General features: G+C 36.9%; 1 pseudogene; it reads right to left on the bottom strand.

The window, feature by feature from the left end:
- Positions 1–797: 797 nt before the first annotated feature.
- Positions 798–19,954, bottom strand: part of LOC119509830 — a 33,700-nt pseudogene continuing 14,543 nt past the window's right edge.

The raw sequence follows: 19,954 nt of genomic DNA, 5'->3' as shown, positions 1-19,954 counted from the left end.
AAACTCAGATATATTTGTTAGGCTATTAAAAAGACAAAATAATTCTCTGAAGTACGTTGAGGACTTTCACTTGTTTCACTGGTTCTGTTACAGAAAATCACCTAAGAGGTTGGAAATCGAAGGATGTAACCTAAGAGAAAAGACAAGAATTTTGTGAGTTAAACATGGTGAAAATAGCAAAAGCTAGTCAGAGGACAGGACTTGTGTTAGTTAGTGGTAATATGTGTGGCTGGGATGTTTCTGAAGAGGCTACCTAGAGATATCGGAATTAATTAACATGGGTCCCAATATTAGTAAAAGACCCCCACCCTGTGGAGAATAAACAGAGAGTCTAGGACCCCTCTGAGGTAATTTTGTCTCTCTTTTTAAGGGATAAGTGTATCCTTAGATCCCCAAAGGATAAATTCAGCCTCTCTCTTCCGTACCTGGTCTACCTCTACCTCCAGGCTGCTGTGCGTTTTCACCATGTAGGTCTGCTAGCTTACAAAATATGCGTACAGTGAAGGCCACAGTTACAGGCCTGCTCAGAGGATACCTAAACACTGAAAGTTTTAGACTCAATGATAAACTACAAATACCCTCTTGATTAAGATCATTCATTTTTGTTAATAAAGGTCACAAGTTTCTTCTCGTGGTGACAACCTGCTCTCTCAGTATAATCTGCCCTAAGAAAGAACGGGTTCAGGTGAATTTTGGAGAAGGAAAAAGACTTTCATCACCCCCTACTCCACCGTGTAAGAGGAACCAAGTTCTCTCCTACAGTAATGGTCCGAATCTTGAAGCAGCGTAAGTCATTTTCAGTGATCAACATCTGCATCCTCAAATTGTCCAACAACGGTTGGTTGTGCTATCTACCTCCATCCCATCTTCATAATCTCTTTTCGGGTCTTCGGTCCGGACCCCAGCCACGTTATACTGGTTGCTCACACGCCGAGAAAGCATTCCTGCCAATCTCTCTAATGTGGCGTGGCCTTCTGCTGTCAAATTGGATAAGTCCTTCTTCACAGGTGTAAAATGTAGGGATGTCCCCCTGCCCTTGTTCATGTGCTTCCACATCATACTCTTCTCCAACATAATCATCTGAGTCTTCATCCTCAGGATCTGGATGCAAAGCTTGGCACGCACACATTGCATGAACTGTGCTTCCAATGCTGATTTATCAGTAGGCACAAAACTAAACTCAGCAATAGGTTCATCATCACATCACTGTCTTCCTCTTCTTCATCATCAACAGATCCTTTTGATTCTTCTCCAAATTTGGTATTCACCATAACATGCAGATGCTCTCGTGGATAGGCACTTAGGTCCCTGGACACACTGTGTCAACTAACGGTGGCTATTCCAGAGAGCTCTAACCCAGGGTCATCTAACCAAGCCAGGCAGCTCTCAGGGACATCAAGGGTGTGGGTGTCGAGGCCCTTCCTGGCTAGCACAGCAGCTGCCAAAGCCCCTTCATAGGCCGGGCAGCGGAACACTGTAGAGGAAACTCATTGCAGAAGGAAACACCAAGACCCAAGGCCCGAGGGTGCTAAGGCGACAGTCTACATCCCACAAATTTAAATACACGGTATTTTATTGGCATTTGTTTCCACATACTTAATGATTTCCACTGAGATTCCCTATTTTACCCATTAATTATTGACTGGCATTTTTAAGTTTCCAGACCTCATACAGGTTTTATTGTTGCTTTGTAAAGTAATGGTGGTGTAGTTAGCAGGTGGTCTGAATGATATCAATTTTTGTGATTTGTTGTTTCCCTTTGTGACATGATTCATTTTATAAATGACTCGTGCATCTGCAAATAATTTTCCCTATTAGGTGCAGCATTCAATTTTTCTGTTTTTTGGATTGTTTCTTTTTTTGGTCAAATCTTATGCTTTTATTAAATTTTGATCTACATTAAATTTCCTGATGTGTTAAGATCTCTCACTATGGTCATTGATTTGTTAGTTTCTGCTTTTGATTTACATATTTTGCTTTATATGTTTTATTCATTGTATTATTTTGAGGCTATGTTATTGGGTAAACACAAGTTTATGATTTTGGTGGCTTTTTCTTTAATTATTATGAAGTACATCTCTTCATCCCCTATTAATATTGTTTGCTTTAAATATTATCTTATCTGATGTAATATAACTCTGTCAGCTTTATTTTGGTTAGCATTTGCATGGGATATGTATTTATATTCCATTATTTTCAGATTTCTTGTGGGTTTTAGGTATGTCTATTTTAAGCATTATATAGATGGATCAAAAATGCAAATGTATTCTAATAATTTTTGTCTTTAATTGGTGGATTAAATCCATTTACATTTTTGTGCTTACTGATGTATTTGAGTTTATTTCTACAGTTTTACCATCTTCTTTGAGTATTTTTATTTACAATGCTTTAGTTTTCTTTTCTTCCTCCTCTGCTTTCTGTTGGATTGATAATGTTTTCTATATTCCTTTCCCTTTCTTCCACTTCATTTTTGGATTGATAGTCACCCTACAAATTTTAACACTAATAATTAACTAAAATATTTTCCATCAAACTCTATAGTTATTCAGTATTTCCATTGTCTTCTCAACAACAGCAGCAGTCTCTCATGTCTCCTCACTGGACGCTCCCTCTCGCTGTCTTGTAATTGTGTTTATAGTTTTAATTTTATTCAAATTTTAAAGATCAAAGTTAGTTATTTTCTTTTTTATACTTCAGCAGTTAATTACTTGTAATCAACATTTTTTTAAATCGATCTCTCTGCCAGGAGAGTTTTTCTTTGGGTTCATTTTTCTTTGGCTTTCCTTTTTTAAAATTTTATAATTTTTACAAAGAAACTCTCACCTTTCTCTCATTTTCCCCTCCCCTGGTAACCTCTAATCTGTGAATTTGCTATTCCTAGGCATCTCTTATAGGTGACTTCATACAACTTTTTTCCTTATGTGTCTTGCTTTTTTTCACTGAGCATAAGTGAAAGATCATTCCATGTTGTAGTATATCTCATAACTTCATTTTTTCTTATGGCCAAATAATATTCCATTGTCTGTATGTACCACATTTTGTTTATCTATCCATTTGTTGATGGATACTTGCATAGTTTCCAGCTTTTGGCTATTGTGAATAATGGTGCTATAAACATTGATGTACAAGGATCTGTTTTCACTCTCTTTGGGTATATACCTAGAAGTGGGATTGCAGGGTCAAATGGTAGTTCTACATTTTAGCTTTCTGAGCAAACATCATATTGTTTTCCCCAGTGGTTGCACCATTTTGCATTCCTACCACCAATGCACTAGAGTTCTGATTCCTTCACATCTGCTCCAACACTTGTTATCTGTTTTTAAAATAATAGCCATTCTTGTGGGTGTAAAGTGGTATCTTGTGGTTTAATTTTCATTTCTCTGATGGCTAATGATGTTGAGCATCTTTTTGTGTGTTTATTGGCCATCTGTATATTTTCTTTGGAAAAAATGTCTTTGAATATCCTTTTCCCATTTTAAATATTTGAATATAAATTTGAATATTTGAATATAAACTTGAATAGCCTTTTCCCATTTTAAAATTGGGTTGTTTGTCTTTTTGTTGTTAAGTGGTAGGTGATCTTTATATATTCTGGATAGTAAACCTTATTGATATTTGGTTTGAAACTATTCCCTACCATTCTATAGGTTGTCTTTTATTTTCTTGATAATTTCCTTTGATGCACAAAAGTTTTTAATTTTGATGAAATCAAATTTATCTATAGTTTCTTTTATTGTTACTCATGCTTTTCTTGTCATACTTAAGAATCCAGTGCTGAATCCCAGCTCATGAAGATTTGCCCCTGTGTTCTAAGATTTTATAGTTTTTACTCTTATATTTAGGTTCTTGGTCCATGGTTTATTGTTTATTTGTTTGTTTTTTATTGTTGCTTTTTTCTCTTAAAATCTCCTTCTCTTTATTGATATTAACTGCTTGTTACAAAATTTTCTTTATATCTTCCGTTAATTCTTTAATCAAGCTTTCTTTTAGATTTGCGGAAACATTTATAATGGCTACTTTGAAATTTTCATTTGTAAAACATGACATATGACCATTCCTATAGGCAGTTTCTGTTGCATCTATGTATATTTCATAATTTCTCATTGGAAACTGGACAGCTTGGTTAATGTATTGTAGCAACTCCAGATACTGCCAGCCTGCCCTGGTGCATGTTATTATTATTATTATTATTATTATTATTGGCTTAAAACAACATAGTTTATGTTCTTGCAGTTCTGGAGAACTTCAATATATCATTCTTTTTTGATTTTCAAAAGTTTATTTCAACATACCTATGCTTACAGAAATACACTCAGATCGGTTAATAGAATACAATTTAGATTTAATTTATGCTACACAATTTGAACAAAAAAGTTGGTACATGGTTTAAGATTTAAAAAGAGAAGAAGAAAGAAAGGATTTGCACTCAGGTTTGGGCTGGTTTGGATATATTGTGTCCCCCAGAAAAGCCATGTTCTTTGATGCGCTCTTGTGGGGGCAGACGTATTGGTCTTTTGGTTAGGGTGGAACCCTTTGATTGGGTTATTTCCATGGAGGTGTGGGTCTTGATTGGTTCACTGGAGTCCTTAAGAGAGCTCAGGATGGTGGAGAATGCAGGGGGTTGGGCTTCCCCACCTCAATGGTTGCTGATGTGCTCACAGACAAAGGAGTCTGGTGGTTTGATGGGCTGAGTCCTCTACCACAGGACTTGCCCTTGAGAATACTGTTGCTGCAAAGGAGAGGCTAGGCCTCCCTATAATTGTGCCTAAGAGCCTCCTCCCGAATGCCTCTTTTTTGCTCAGATGTGGCCCTCTCTCTCTAGCTGAGCCAACTTGGCAGGTGGAATTATTGCCAACCCCCCTACGTGGGATCTGACACCCAGGGGAGTGAATCCCCCTGATAACGGTGGAATATGACTCCCGGGGAGGAATCTAGACCTGGCATCATGGGATGGAGAACATCTTGACCAAAAGGGGGAAGTGAAATGAAATGAAATAAGCTTCAGTGGCAGACAGATTCCAAAAGGAGCTGAGAGGTCACTCTGGTGGGTACTCTTAACACACAATATAGACAACCCTTTTTAGGTTCTAATGAATTGGAATAACTAGCAGTAAATACCTGAAACTATCAAACTACAACCCAGAACCCATGAATCTTGAAGATGATTGTAGCTTATGAGGGGTGACAATGTGATTGGGAAAGCCATATGGACCACACTCCCCTTTGTCTAGTTTATGGATGGATGAGTAGAAAAATGGGGGAAGGAAAGAAAAAGGCACCCAGTGTTCTTTTTAACTTGAACTGTTCTTTCTCACTTTAATTTTTATTCTTATTATTTTTGTGTGGGTGGTAATGAAAATGTCAAAAATTAATTTTGGTTATGAATGCAGAACTATATAATGGTACTGTAAACAATTGAATGTACACTTTGTTCTGTATGACTGCATGGTATGTGAATATATCTCAATAAAAATGAATTAAAAAAAAAGAGAGAGCTCAGGAGCCAACACAAGTGCTGATGCTTAGAGATGCTGGGAGATGCGAACCGAAAGATGTTGGGAGATTCTAAGCTAAGAGGTGAAGCCCAAAGTTTGCCCTGAGAAGCTAAGAGAAGACCCCTAGAGGCTTAGAGAGAAACACCCTGGGAGAAAGAAGTAAGGATGCCCAGGAGCTGAGAGAGAGAAGCTAAGAGAGACAGGAGCCCAAGCAAGGATGCACAGGAGCTGAGAGAGAGAGGAGCTGAAATAGAAACCCAGAGACATTTTGGAGAAAGCCATTTTGAAGCTAGAACTTGGGAGCAAAGGACCAGCAGACACCAGCCACGTGTCTTCCCAGCTGACAGAGGTGTTCCGGATGCTATCAGCCTTTCCTTTGGTGAAAGTATCCTCTTTTTGATGCCTTAGTTTGGAAAATTTTATGACTTTATTTGTAACCTAATAAATCCCCTTTATAAAAGCCAATCCATTTCTGGTATTTTGCATAATGGCAGCATTAGCAAACTGGAACAGGTTTGTTTTTCACTTTTTACAAATGTATGAAAGAGTCTATTCTCCCTCAAATGTTGCTATAGCAGACAGCAAAAACTGTGAGAAATTTACCTTTGGTTTGCTTCAGAAAAATAACATACTACACTGTAATAGTTTTAAAAATTGCTGCAACAAAACATTATTGAAATGTTTAAATGCCAGCTTACAAAGTTCAATAACTGATGGATGTGTATGGGGAAGGGAAGTGGGTAGCCTGTGTACATATGGTAAAACTGTAAAAGCTATCTAATTTCATTCATCAATATATCTTTTGGGGGAATAAATTCTACCCATAACACTATAAATTTGTCTACTATTAACAAAATAATGTCTATTGACATCATCATATACAAAGAACAGCAAATAAAAACATACATTTTGAAAACAGAATCACATATGCAGAGACTTCTAAAAGCCAATGAGTTCATTTCCTCTCCTCCATCTATGTTGAATTTAGGTCAGTTATGGTCAATTACATTAGAATGTGTCTAATTTTTTAAAAATGCAATTTTATTGAGATATATTCACACACCATATAATCCATCCAAAATATAAAATCAATGGCTCACAGTATCATCATATAGTTGTGCATTCATCACCACAATCAATTTTAGAATATTTTCATTACTTGCCCCCCCAAAAATAAAAATAAAAAAATAAAAAAGAACACCCAAAACATCCCATGGCCCTTATACCCCCATTATATATATATATATGTAGTCTTTATTTTATTACTCATCTACCCATACACTGGATCCAGGGAGTGTCAGCCACAAGTTTTCACAATCACACGGTCACACAATAAAAGCCATACAGTTATACAATCATCATCAAGAATCAAGGCTACTGCATTACAGTTCAACAGTTTCAGGTATTTCCTTCTAGCTTTTCAAATACACTAGAAACTTAAAGGAATATCTATATAATGCATAAGAGTAACCTCCAGAAAGATCTCTCAACTCCATTTGAAATATCTTAGCCACTGAAACTTTATTTTGTTCCATTTATTTTCCCCTTTTGGTCAAGAAGGCATTCTCAATCCCACGATGCTAGGGCCAGGCTCATCCCTGGGAGTCTTGTACCACATTGCCAGGGAGACACATCCCTGGGAGTCATGTCCTACATAGTGGGGAAGGTAGTGAGTTAATTGGCAGTTGGCTTAGAGATATAGGCCACATATGAGCAACAAAAGAGGTTCTCTGGGGGTGACTCTTAGGCATAGTTATAAGTAAGTTCAGCTTCACTGTTGGAGAGAGAAGTTTCATAAGGGTGAGCCTCCAGATTCAGTGCTTGGCTTATTAAATTGGGAGCTCCTATTGCTTAAGAGAATAGCAGGAATTCCCCAGGTGGGGAAGTTTAATAGTTCCACATTTTTCCCCAGCCCTGCAAGGGGACTTTGCAGATCCCTTTTTATTTTCTGCCCAAAATATTCTGGGATGTATTGGGGTATTACATTTGCCTGTACAGAATAACAAGATCTTATTCCCTATTCTAGGTTGCATGTAATTATGTTGTTTAAATAAATTGACCAGACAGGTTAAATTAGATAGTGTGGTACAGAAAATATAAATTGTGTATCAAATAAACTTCTCTTCCTTTGGTCTCACACAGAAGTTGGAGTTTTAAAATACAGTCAATATCATCCTTTACCCTGGATTCTAATTTACCTTAGTCCTAACCAAGTCTGTTTCCTTCATATCTATAATTGTAGCTTGATCTCTCTTTCAGCTTCTTTAACAGTTGCTGTAAGGAGTAATGATGACTTTCAGAGCTGCAGAACTCTAACTCTGAGCCTCAGATATCACATAGATACCAAAATTTCCAGGGCACTACCAGGTTATACACAAAAAGCTCAGCGTCTCAGAATTTAGAAATAACTGTTAAAACTCAGGAATAGATGTGACTGCTGTAAGGGCTTACAATCTAGGAACCTTTACAATAAACCTTATTGAACATTCTGTACTCCTTAATCATCGATTGCCCAGTGTCTGCCCTCATTCTGTCCCTGGATAACCTATGCTCTCAAATTCTGTTCTCAGCATTTGCTCATTATAGTTTGTTTATATTGGTGAGGTCTTACAATATTTGTCCCTTCATTTTTGACTTATTTAACTCAACATAATGTCCCCAAGATTCATTCTCCTAGTTGCATGCCTTACTCCTTGGGCCATTCTGAGTTGGTTGATTTTGTATATGATTTGAGGCAGGGGTCTAACGTCATTCTTCTGCACATGGATATCCAGTTTTCCCAACACTCTTTGTTGAAGGACTATTCTTTCCCCACTGTATGTACTTAGCACCCTTGTCAGAAATCAGTTGGGCTTTTTCACAATGGGTTTGCTGCCAGAACACAGGTGTCATGAAAACCATCACTGATTCTTAAGCCAAAATGGGAAAGGAAAAGACTCATATCAACATTGTTATTGGGCATGTAGATTTGGGCAAATCCACTACTACTGGCCACCTGATCTACAAATGTGGTGGAATTGACAAAAGAAGCATTGAAAAATTTGAGGAGACTGCTGAGATGGAAAAGGAATCCTTCAAGTATGCCTGGGTCTTGGGTAAACTGAAAGCTACAGGAGCGTGGTATCACCATTGCTATCTCCCTGTGGAAATCTGAGACCAGCAAGTACTATGTGACAATCATTGATGCCCCAGGACACAGAGACTTCATTAAAAAGGTGATTGCAGGCACATCTCAGGCTAACTGTGCTGTCCTGATTGTTGCTGCTGGTGGTGGTGAATTTGAAGCTGGTGTCTCCAAGAATGGGCAGACCCATGAGCATGCCCTTCTGGCTTACACACTGGGTGTGAAACAACTAATTGTTGGTGTTAACCAAATGGATTCCACTGAGCCACCCTACGGCCAGAAGAGGTATGAGGAAATCATTAAGGAATTCAGCACCTACATTAAGAAAGTTGGCTACAACCCTGACACAGTAGCATTTGTGCCAATTTCTGGTTGGAATGGTGACAACATGCTGGAACTAAGTGCTAACATGCCTTGGTTCAAGGGATGAAAAGTCACCCGTAAGGATGGCAATGCCAGTGGAACCATGCTGCTTGAAGCTCTGGATTGCATCCTGCCACCCACTTGTCCAACTGACAAACCCTTGCGTCTGTCTCTTCAGGATGTCTACAAAATTGGTGGTATTGGTACTGTCCCTGAGGGCCGAGTGGAGACTGGTGTTCTCAAACCGGGCATGGTGGTCACCTTTGCTCCAGTCAATGTTACCACTGAAGTAAAGTCTGTTGAGATGCACCATGAAGCTTGGAGTGAAGCTCTTCCTGGGGACAATGTGGGCTTCAATGTCAAGAACGTGTCTGTAAAAGATGTTCATCGTGGCAATGTGGCTGGTGACAGCAAAAATGATCCACCAATGAAAGCAGCTGGCTTCACTGCTCAGGTGATTATCCTGAACTATCCAGGCCAAATCAGTGCTGGCCATGCACCTGTGCTGGATTGTCACACAGCTCACATTGCTTGTAAGTTTGCTGAGTTGAAGGAGAAGATTGATTGTCGTTCTGGTAAGAAGCTGGAAGATGGCCCCAAATTTCTGAAATCTGGTGATGCTGCCATCGTTGATATGGTTCCTGGCAAGCCCATGTGTACTGAGTGCTTCTCTGATTATCCTCCTCTGGGTTGTTTTGCTGTTCGGGATATGAGATGGACAGTTGCTGTGGGTGTCAAGGCAGTGGACAAGAAGGCTGTGGAGATGGCATGGTCACCAAGTCTGCCCAGAAAGCTCAGAAGGCTAAATATTACCTGTAACACCTGCCACCCCAGTCTTAATCAGTGGTGGAAGAACGGTCTCAGAACTGTTTGTCTCAATTGGCCATTTAAGTTTAATAGTAACAGACTGGTTAATGATAACAATACATTGTAAAACTTTCAGAAGGAAAGGAATGTTTTGTGGACCATTTGTTTTTGTGTGGCAGTTTTAAGTTATTAGTTTTTAAAATCAGTACTTTTTAAATGGAAACAACAACCAAAAATCTGTCACAGAATTTTGAGACCCATTAAAACAAAGTTTAATGAGAAACCTGTGTCTTCTTTTGAAAAGTCAGCCTTGAATTGCTCAGGCAAAAGATGAGTGCTTATAACCTATTTCTGGTGTTTCATCTGCTGAAATTTGATAATATGATAGTTCAGGTTTAATGGTTTTTTTAGGACAAATTGAGGGATTGTTCACCTGCTAATTGGAGGGATCATCACTTAAGTTGATTTAAGTACTTAGTAAGAAACTGGGGGTGGTTTATTGGTGGCAATCTTAAAATGGAAGAGCAAAGGGTAATTTGTAATGTTCATAAGCGACCTTAGAAGGCCAAGTTCTGTTACAGAGGCCATGTGTTGCATATAGAATTTTAATTTTGTGTAGTTTTATGTCTATATCAATATTGAGCAAATGAGTTTATTGTATCTAGGAAAAATAAAAGATACTGGAAGTTGAAAAAAAAAATCAATTGGCCATAGATGTGTGGGTCTAGTACTGGATTTTCAATTCTGTTCCATTGATCTATTTGCCTGTCTTTGTGCCAGTACCACACTGTTTTGATTGCTGTTGCTTTGTAATGCAATTTGAAATTGGCAAGTGTGAGTCTTCCAAATCTGTTCTTCTTTTTCAAGACCGTTTTGGCTATTCAGGGCTAATTTCCATAAAATTCAAGAATTGGTTTTACCATTTCTGCAAAAAAGGCTGCTGGAATTTTAATAGGGATTGCATTGAATTTGTGTATTGCTTTGGGTAATGTTGTCATTTTAACAATGTTAACTCTTCCAATCCATGGACATGGGAGTTCTTGCCATTTATTTAGGCCTCCTCGAATTTATTTCAGCAATGTTTTGCAGTTTTCAGTATATTAGCCTTCTGTATCCTTAGTTAAATTTATTCCTATATATTTTATTCTTTTAGATGCTATTGTAAATGGAATTAAAAAAAATTTCCTCTTCAGATTGCTCATTGCTAGTTTAGGAACACAATTGCTTTTGAGTGTTTATCTTGTACCCTGACACTTTGCTGAATTCATTCATTAGGTCTAGTAGTTTTCTTGTGGATTCCGTTGGGTTTTCTCTATACACAATCATGTTGTCATAAATAGAGATGGTTTTACTTCTTCCTTTCCAATCTATGTACCTTTTATTTCTTTTTCTTACATAATTTCTCTGGCTAGAACTTCTAGTACAATATTGAATAGTAGTGGTGAAAGTAGGCATCCTTGTCTCATTCCTGACCTTAGGGGAGAAGTTTTAAGTCTTTCACCATTGGGTATGATGTTAGCTGTGGGTTTTTTTAATAAATGGCCTTTATTACATTGGGAAAGTTCCATTCCATCATTACTTTTCTGAGTATTTTTGTCAAGACAGGGTGTTGGATATTGTCAAATGACATTTCAGCATCTATTGAGATAATAATGTGTTCTCCCCACCCCCACCCCCACCCCCTCATTCTATTTGTGTAGCGTATCACATTGACTTTTGTATGTTGAATCACCTTTGCATTCCTGGGGTGATCCCATTTCATCACGTTATGTAATCTTTTTAGTATGCCATTAGATATGGTTTGCTAGTATTTTGTTAGGGACTTTTACATCTGTATTAATAAGGGAATTGGGCTGTACTTTTCTTTTCTTGTGGTGTCTTTTCTAGGTTTTGGTATTAGAGTAATGCTGGCCTCATAGAATGAATTCGGAAGAGTTTGAGAAGTTTTGGTATTAATTCTTCTTTAAATGTTTGGTAGAATTCATCAGCAAAGTCATCTGGTCTTGGACTTTTGTTTGGTGCAAGGTTTTTTTATTATTGATTTGATCTCTGTAATTGTTATAGGTTTGCTGATGTTTTCTGTTTCTTCTTGAGCCAATTTGGGTATTTGACATATTTCTAGGAATTTTCCCATTTCTTCTAGATTATCTAGTTGGTTGGCTGCAATTATTCATAATATTCTCTTATAATCCCTTTTATTTCTGTAAGGTCAGTCATGATATCACCATTTTTCTTTCTGATTTTAGTTATTTGTATCTTTTCTCTTTTTTCTTTGTCAGTCTAGTTAAAGGTTTGTCAATTTTCTTTTTTCAAAGCATGAACTTTTTGTTTTGTTTATTCTCTTGATTGTTTTTCTATTCTCTATTTTATTTATCTCTGCTCTAATCTTCATTATTTCCTTTCTCCTACTAACTTTGGGTTTACTTTGCTCTTGTTTTTCTATTTCCTCAAGATATAAAGTTAGGTTATTAATTTGAGAACTTTCCTCTGTTTTAGCATAGGCATTCATAGCTATAAATTTCCCTCTGAGCACTGCCTTCACTGTATCCAGTAAGTTTTGGTATGTTGTATCTTTGTTTTCATTTGCCTCTCAATATTTTCTAATTTTCCTTTACCCATTGGTTATTTAAGAGTGTGCTGTTTAATTTCCACATAGTTGTACATTTTCCAGTTTTCCTTCAGTTATTGATTTCTAGCTTCATTTCATTGTGGTTAGGGAATTTACTTTGTATGAATTAAATATTTTAAAATTTATTTAGACTTCTCTTGTGCCCTAACTTATGGTCTATCCTATAGAATGATCCATGTGCCCCTGAGAAGAATATATATCTTGCTGTTGTTGGGCAAAGTGTTTTATATATGTCAGTTAGATCTAACTGGTTTATAGAATTGTTCATATTCTCTATTTCTTTATTAATCTTCTGTTTAGATGCCCTTTCCAGTATTGAAAATGGTGTATTGAAATCTCCAACTATTATTGTAGAACCGTCTTTTTCTCTTTTTGTTTCTATTAATGTTTGCTTCATATATTCTGGTGCTCTGCTATTAGGTGTATATATATTTATATCTGTTAAATCTTCTTGTTGAATGGACACTTTTATTTATATATAATGTCTTTCTTTGTCTCATAACAAATTTTGACTTAAAGTCTTTTTTGTCTGATATTAATTTAATACAGTCACCCTCACACTTTTTTTTTAAGGGAAGACAGTATGTTTATTAAAAGGCATGAAATTTTTTTAACTCATTTATAGATAGATGTAATATAACTTACCAGTGAAAAAAATAGCCAAAATCCATCAATAAACAGGATTGTATATTTGAAATGATTTCATATTTGATTTTCAAATAATTTTCCCCTCCATCCTGATTGATTAGTAGTAGCAAGTTTTCAACTGTAGAAAAACCTGTTATCAATAATCGTCGAGGAGGGGAGCATTTTTCAGGAATTTTCTTAGAAAAATGAACCAGTGCAAATCAATTCAGATTGCAAGGGATAAGGTAAGACCTAGGGCTTATCTTCAGAAAAGTAGAAAAAAGAAATCCCAAACATTTATTCATTAACAAATGAAAAAGCAAACTACATTTTGATCAGTTCAAACTAATACAAATGGATATTGTAAAACATTCTTGCCCAGTGTTTGCAATAATTACTCTCATAAATGTATATTCAAGTGCTAATGCTGAGGAAACATTCACACTTCCTGTTAAAAATAACGCTAGACCTAGACATGTTTGGCCACTGCTTCTTTTCATTTAACAACAATGACCAAAAAAAAACATGTCAACAGGTGGCAAGTGACCTGTAAAATACTGTTCTTATTTTTGACTGAAAATGATTTTTCAGTCTGTATTTTATATCTGCAAGAACATGAATAACATCTCATAATGGCTAATCAAGAAGTTCTTTCTGTAAAATAACTTTCAATATTACAAAGACTAACATTTTTAAACACAGGTTTAGCTTAAAAACAAATAGGGCAGATTCTGTTTTCTTTGGAAAGGAATGGTTAATTCCTTAACAGGTGTAAGCTTGCTATTATGCAGACACTATGAGAATACCTCTTCATATTCACCAAAGCCCTACTCAAATAAGCTGAAAAGGTTTCAGGAACTGTGTTGTCATGCTAGCAATGTAGAGTTCAGGTCACATTTGTGCTGACTTCAACCTCATTTATGTGATTACTGTCAAGTCTTCCTTCAAAAAGCTCCCTTCTAATTTTGGCCTGAGTCTCAGTCTTTAATAAAAGTTCCTTTATCTCTTTCACTTTGGGCTTCAATCTCACCCTTTCTTGATTTAAGGCTTCATTAATTAAGAACTGGATTCCAATCGGTTCCAATCGCAATTGAAGACTCACAGTGATAATAACCAGTGCTTTGTTTTTAATTCAACATGGAGCAAAAATCTATATGATATAATATTTCTTCTCCAAATCTGTGATTGACAATTTTTTCACAGAAGTCAGGGTCTATTTTTTTCACTCTCTGGTATTTCTTCTCTTTCTTCAGTTTGGCATTTTCAGGGTCCTTCTCCAGTCCATATCCTCCTTCAGAGTTTCAAACAATTCAGAATTGTCCTTTTTTTCATTGAATCACTGGAAAGAAATTTTCAGTAGCTGTTTACATCATCATGTTGGTGACGTCACCCCCACCCTCACACTCTTTTGATTACTTATTTGCATGAAATAGTTTTTTCCATCCTTTCACTTTCAACTTGTTTGTATCTGTGGATCTAAGATGGATCTCTTGTAAACAGCATATAGATGGGTCATGCTTCTTTATCCATTCTACCATTCTTTGCTTTTTGATTGGAGAGTTTAATCCATTTATATTTAAGGAAATTACTGATGAGGCAAGATTTACTTCCGCCACTGTGCTAATTGTTTTTTGTCCCTCCTTTCCTCTATTATTGCCTTCCTTTTTTGTTTAGATGGTCTTTTATAATGAGCCATTTTGAATCCCTTGTCCTTTCCTTTTTTGTAGATTTATGGTTACCAAGAGGATTACATTTTCTTTATGGTTACCAAGAGGATTACATTTAGCATACTAAGTCTACTATAGTTTAGTTTGTGTTGATTCCAACTTTACCTCAATAACCTACACATACACAGTACCTATATCTCTTCATCCCTCCCTTTTATGTTGTTCTTGTCACAAATTATATCTTTATGCATTTCATGCCCAGTGACAATACTATTTTTTTTTGCATTTGAATTGTAGCCTTATAAGAAGTAAAAGACAGCATTACACATGAAAAATGAAATAAAACTGGCTTTTATATTTATGCATGTTGTTTACTTACATCAGAGTTCTTTATTTCTTCATCAAGCATCAAGATACTGTGTAGTATCCTTTCCTTTGAGCAAGGAGGACTCCTTTTAGCATTTCCTGTAAGGCAGATCTAGTGGTAATGAACTCCCTCAATTTTTGTTTGTTTGGAAATGTCTTAATTTCTCCCTCACTTTTGAAGGACAACTTTGCTTGGGTAACAGTATTTTCTCTTTCAGCACTTTACATACATCCTTCCACTGCTTTCTGGCAGCCATGGTTTCTATTGAGAAATCAGATGTTAATCTTATTACAGACCGCTTATATGTGACATGTTGCTTCTCTCTTGTTGTTTTTAAGATTCTGTCTTTGTCCTTGGCATTGGCATTTCGATCATAATGTGTCTAATTGTAGATCTGTTTGGGTTTATTCTACTTGGAGTTTATTGAGCATCTTGGATTTGTATATTCACATCTTTCATCAAATTTGGAAAGTTTTATGTCATTATATCTTTAAATACTTTTCCCGGCCCTTTATCTCTTTTCCTTCTGGGACTTCTGTGATGCCCATAATGATATGCTTGATGGTATCCCACAGGTTCCTCAGGATCTGTTCATTTTTTTTTTTTTTTCATTCTTTTTTCATTCTACTCTTCAACCTGGGCAATTTCAATTGTTTTGTCTTTGAGTTCACTGATCCTTTCTTCTGCCTCCTCTAATCTGCTCTTGAGGTCCTCTATTGATTTTTTTCACTTCAGTTATTGTATATTTGAGTTCCAGATTTTCCATTTTGTTCTTCTCTATAATTATTTTTATCTCATTTTTGAAATTATAATTTTATTTATATATTGTTCTCCTGATATCCTTTAGTTCCTTGTCCATGTTTTTCTTTAGTTCATTGCTCCTATTTATGTGAGTTACTCTAAGATCTTTGATTAGTAATTCCAGAGACTGCACTTCCTTCAGAATATTTTATGGTGTTTCTTTTATTCCTGTGTCTGGGCCATACTATCCTGACTCCTTATATATTTTGTAATTTTTTGTAGAGAACTGGACATTCTGAATATCATGTTGTAGTTACTCTGGAAATCTAGTTCGTCCACTCTTCATTCTGCTAGACTAAGAACAAAGAGAAAAAGAGAAAAAAAAAGAAAGGAAATAGAGAAAAAAGAAAAAAATACTAATAAATACACAAAACAAAACACCCACACAGAAAAAATAACAAGGAAAAAATAATAAAGTACAGTGCCTGTCTAAGTCTCTTGTTATGTGCTGGTGGGAAGCCAGAAGCTGTTGGTTTCAAGGCCAAATCCTATGCCAGCTTCCATGCTCATCCCTCAGGGATCCATCAGGTCCCAAAATATAAAGCAGAATAAGAAAAAAAGAATCAAAAAAATAAAAATAAAAATGATTGCACTGGTTCTTTATGTCTCTCTAGATGCTGGTGTCAGGCCAGAAGATGCTGCTTATGAGGGAAACTGAGGCCAGAATCTGTGCTGAGCCCTCAAGGACCCTTCAGACTAACAATACAAGAGAGAGAAAGAAGAAACCCAACCAGTGAAAATGGGCACTGGGTCTTTAAGTTCTGGTAGATGCTGGTGTGAGGCCAGGAGCCCTGCAGTGGAGAGGGCTGAAACCAGGGCCAGGGTCTATGCTGTGCCCTCAGGCTGCCAGGCCAGGAAACATCCACAGACAGAAGGAAAAAATAAAACAGCCAAAGAAGGTGCATGGCTCTTTATGTCTAGGTGGATGCTGGTGAGAGTTTGGAAGTGCTGCTGCCCAGAGGGTGGAAACTGAGGACAGCTTCCTTGGTGATTCCTCAGAGTTCCCCTTGACTGGCCTTGGCCCTCAACTCCAATTTTTAGTGAAGGAGGTTCCTCTGCCAGCCATGGACCCAGCTGGCTGCTCCTGGAATCTGGTCCATATTTCTGCAGCCACAGCCATTTCTGCAGCTGCTGTTGTGGGGCTGAATAGTGGGGGCTGGTCACTGGTTTGAACTTTCATTTACAAAAGCTGAACTCCTGCAGCCTTTTGCTTCCTCTGGCACTCTTGTGGTTGTTTTAAATGTCCATTCTGGTTCCAGGGTTACCACATCGTTAGATCCAGTCTCTTTTCCCATATCTTTCACTTTTCTAGTGGAGGGAGCAATTTGTAATGCTTCTCTTCTTATCATAATCTTCCCTTTAGTTGTTTATTTCATGAGACTCTAAGTATATCTTTTTTTTTTTTTGTTCATGTGTTTAAACACTTGTTTTATTTATTTATCTATCTATCTATCTATCTATCTATCTATCGATTTATTTATCTTTTATTTTATTTTTTTTTAAATTCAGTTTTATTGAAATATATTCACAAACCATACAGTCATCCATGGTATACAATCAACTGTTCACAGTATGATCATATAGTTATGCGTTCATCACCACAATCTATTTCTGAACATTTTCCTTACATCAGAAAGAATCAGAATAAGAATAAAAAATAAAAGTGAAAAGAGAATACCCAAACCATCCCCCCATCCCACCCTATTTGTCATTTAGTTTTTACTCCCATTTTTCTACTGATTTTTTTTCAATTTTTTAACTTTGTTTATCAAAAAATTAAAAACAAACAGGCAAACAACAACCAAAAAAACCCCACAACATTTCAAACAAAGCAATGGATTAAGGAAAACAAATAACCTAAAATAACTATTTTGCTTCCAATATGTTCCTACCATACCCCAAGAAAATTAATAAACCATGTCCAAACAGAGGAGTAAGAAAAACAAATAATCTAAAATAACTACATTGCTTCCAACATGTTCCTACCATACCTCAAGAAAATTAACAACCCCTAAGAAAACAAAGGAATAAGAGAAAAAAAAAAACCTAAAATAACTCTATTGCTTCCAACATGATCTTACTATATCCAAGAAAGTTTACAAACCATACTCATTCCTGAGCATTCCCATAACATTGAGATTACCCTCCATAGTTTATCTGTTCTTATTAGATTATCATTCCCCCTCCACTAATTGGTATCTCTAGGTCCCCTACATTCTACAGTATAAAACATTGTACATTTTTCACAGAATTCACATTAGTGGTAACATACAATATCTCTCTTTTTGTGCCTGGCTTATTTTGCTCAGCATTATGTTTTTTTTTTTTTTTTTTTTAATCTTCATTTTATTGAGATATATTCATATACCACGCAGTCATACAAAACAAATCGTACTTTCGATTGTTCACAGTACCATTACATAGTTGTACATTCATCACCCAAATCAATCCCTGACACCTTCATTAGCACACACACAAGAATAACAAGAATAATAATTAGAGTGAAAAAGAGCAATTGAAGTAAAAAAGAACACTGGGTACCTTTGTCTCTTTGTTTCCTTCCCCTATTTTTCTACTCATCCATCCATAAACTAGACAAAGTGGAGTGTGGTCCTTATGGCTTTCCCAATCCCCTTGTCACCCCTCATAAGCTACATTTTTATACAACTGTCTTCGAGATTCATGGGTTCTGGGTTGTAGTTTGATAGTTTCAGGTATCCACCACCAGCTACCCCAATTCTTTAGAACCTAAAAAGGGTTGTCTAAAGTGTGCGTAAGAGTGCCCACCAGAGTGACCTCTCGGCTCCTTTTGGATTCTCTCTGCCACTGAAGCTTATTTCATTTCCTTTCACATCCCCCTTTTGGTCAAGAAGATGTTCTCCGTCCCATGATGCCAGGTCTACATTCCTCCCCGGGAGTCGTATTCCACGTTGCCAGGGAGATTCACTCCCCTGGGTGTCTGATCCCACGTAGGGGGGAGGGCAGTGATTTCACCTTTCAAGTTGGCTTAGCTAGAGAGACAGGGCCACATCTGAGCAACAAAGAGGCATTCGGGAGGAGGCTCTTAGGCATAACCATAGGGAGGCCTAGCCTCTCCTTTGCAGCAACCGTCTTCCCAAGGGTAAAACCTGTGGTAGAGGGCTCAACCCATCAAACCACCAGTCCCCTATGTCTGTGGTCATGTTAGCAACCATGGAGGTGGGGTAGGCGAATACCCCTGCATTCTCCACAGGCTCCTCAAGGGGGCACTGCATCTTTTTTTTTTCCTTGTTTTTTTTTTTTTTTTTTAACTTTCCCTTCTTTTTTAAATCAACTGTATGAAAAAAAAGTTCAAAAGAAAACAAACATACAATAAAAGAACATTTTAAAGAGACCATAACAAGGGAGTAAGAAAAAGACAACTAACCTAAGATAACTGCTTAACTTCCAACATGTTCCTACTTTACCCCAAGAAAGTTACCTAATATAGCAGCATTTCTGTGAACTTGCTCCTACTATATCCATCAGAAATTAACAGACCATAGTCATTCCTGGGCATCCCCAGAACGTTAAATAGCTTATCTGTTCTTCTTGGATTATTGTTCCCCCTTCCTTAATTGCTCTCTATTGCTAGTTCCCCTACATTCTACATTATAAGCCATTTGTTTTACATTTTTCAAAGTTCACATTAGTGGTAGCATATAATATTTCTCTTTTTGTGCCTGGCTTATTTCGCTTAGCATTATGTCCTCAAGGTTCATCCATGTTGTCATATGTTTCACGAGATCGTTCCTTCTTACTGCCGCGTAGTATTCCATCGTGTGTATATACCACATTTTATTTATCCACTCATCTGTTGGAGGACATTTGGGTTGTTTCCATCTTTTGGCAATTGTGAATAATGCTGCTATGAACATTGGCGTGCAGATATCTGTTCGTGTCACTGCTTTCCGATCTTCCGGGTATATACCGAGAAGTGCAATCGCTGGATCATATGGTAACTCTATATCTAGTTTTCTAAGGAACTGCCAGACTGACTTCCAGAGTGGCTGAACCATTATACAGTCCCACCAACAGTGAATAAGAGTTCCAATT

This window comes from Choloepus didactylus, chromosome 15, assembly GCF_015220235.1.
Source record: "Choloepus didactylus isolate mChoDid1 chromosome 15, mChoDid1.pri, whole genome shotgun sequence".
NCBI classification, from domain to species: Eukaryota; Metazoa; Chordata; class Mammalia; order Pilosa; family Megalonychidae; genus Choloepus; species Choloepus didactylus.
This window is presented reverse-complemented; position numbering and strand designations above follow the sequence as displayed.